The 1,759-nt window shown below is 35.8% G+C and overlaps 1 pseudogene; it reads right to left on the bottom strand.

The window, feature by feature from the left end:
- Positions 1–890: 890 nt before the first annotated feature.
- Positions 891–987, bottom strand: LOC130025873 (uncharacterized; annotated as a pseudogene).
- Between the last annotated feature and the right edge of the window lie 772 nt (positions 988–1,759).

Genomic DNA, 1,759 nt, shown 5'->3' on the forward strand with positions numbered 1-1,759 from the left:
TTTTGTTCTTATTGGTCTTCTGGATTGTATTTTGGGATTCTAGCTCATTGATGTCTGGCACAAGTTTTATTATTTCCTTCCTCCAGCCTAGTTTGGACTACTTTTGTTGGTTTTTTTCTAAAATCTTGAGCTCTAATTTATTCATGTAGGCCCTTTCTTTCTTTCTGATGAATTCTGGCAGAGCTATAATCTTTCCTCTTAACACTGCTTTTGCTGTGTCCCACAAGTTATGGTAGCTCGTGTCATCATTCTCATCTGTTTATGGAAACGTTTTATTTCCTCTTTGATTTCTTCCCTAAGCCAACGGTTTTTCATTACTTCCCTTAAAGAAAATATTTCCTTGCTGAGCTTCAGTCTGTTTGATCTATCGAGAAGTGACAAAGAAGTGTTGAAATCTCCTTCCAGTATTGTGTTGCTATCAATGTTTTTCTATAAGTCTATTAGAAGTTGTTTTAAAGTATTTTGCTGGTCTGTCATTAGGATCATATACATTGAGGAGGGTGAGTTCTTTCTGATGTACATATCCCATGATCATTAAGAAATGACCTTCACTGTCTCTGATAACCTTTAGCTTGAAGTCCATGTGGACTGATACTAGTATGGCCACTCCAGCTTTGCGGAGGTGATATTTTCTTGAAAACTTGTTTCCCAGCCTTTTACTTTTAGCCCATGGGTGCTTTGATTGTTCAGACATGTTTCTTGCAAGCAGCAGAATGTTGGGTTCAGTTTTCTAATTCATGTTCCTATTCTGTGCCTCTGAATTGGCACATTTAGTCCATTGACATTGAGAGAGATTGTTGTTTTGGGGATTTGTGCTCTCTTTATGTATAATTTTTGTACTTGTGGGGATTGTCTTAGCTTACAGTTGTCCTGTTCATTCTTCTTGAAACAAAAATATGGAATGCTTTACAAGTTTGCATTTCATCTCTGTGCAAGGACCATGTTCATCATTGTATCATTTCAATTTTAGTATATGTGTTATCAAACCTAGTAGGAGTAAATTTTTCCATATTTTTCTCTTCTTATTACTTTGAGTGCTGTCCTTCCGCACTCCTATGGCAGACAATGATTCCTAATCAAGGAATGTATTTCAAACCAGCATGAATAATAAATAGATTTAGAATTTTAATGTCCCAGAAATAAAAATATGGTTTTTACTATATTATCGTTTACCATACCCTAGGCATCAGTTTTACAAAATAATTCTTTTGGAAGATGGTATATGAGTTTGTTTAATGTTGTTCCCTGAATCCTTCATTAAGAGCATTAAAATAGAGCCTTTTGCTGTTCTCACCTCAGTCCTGTGTACATCTCCAGGAAAAGGTGAATGGTGTTGTCTGCACTTTGACCACCTTGAATGTATGTAGGATTTTTCTCCTGAAGGATGAGGTGAGGATCATATTGATGATTTCATTCCACCTTATTACAAGTTCAACTTGAATGGAATGTGAGACTCATGAGGCTCCTATAAAGGACAGAACAAAGGGTCTCAGTGAAGTTTAATGGCCAACTCATATTAACAACATAGATGACTCAAAGTAACCTGTGTGCATCTTTGTGTATAGTGAGTTTCATATCTACTTATAGTGATTCTCAGTCATGACACATGGGCAAAACAGACCTGTAATTAAAAATCTAGCTCTCTGAGCAGAGTGGGGTCTCTGAGGTGATTGAACAAGTGTGTAGTAATTTATTACTAAGCACATATTTTGAATGATGTGTACTTTTCGATCTAAAATTAATTCCAAATATGTCTAAA

This window comes from Sorex fumeus, unplaced genomic scaffold (assembly GCF_029834395.1).
Source record: "Sorex fumeus unplaced genomic scaffold, SorFum_2.1 ptg000032l, whole genome shotgun sequence".
Taxonomy (NCBI): Eukaryota; Metazoa; Chordata; class Mammalia; order Eulipotyphla; family Soricidae; genus Sorex; species Sorex fumeus.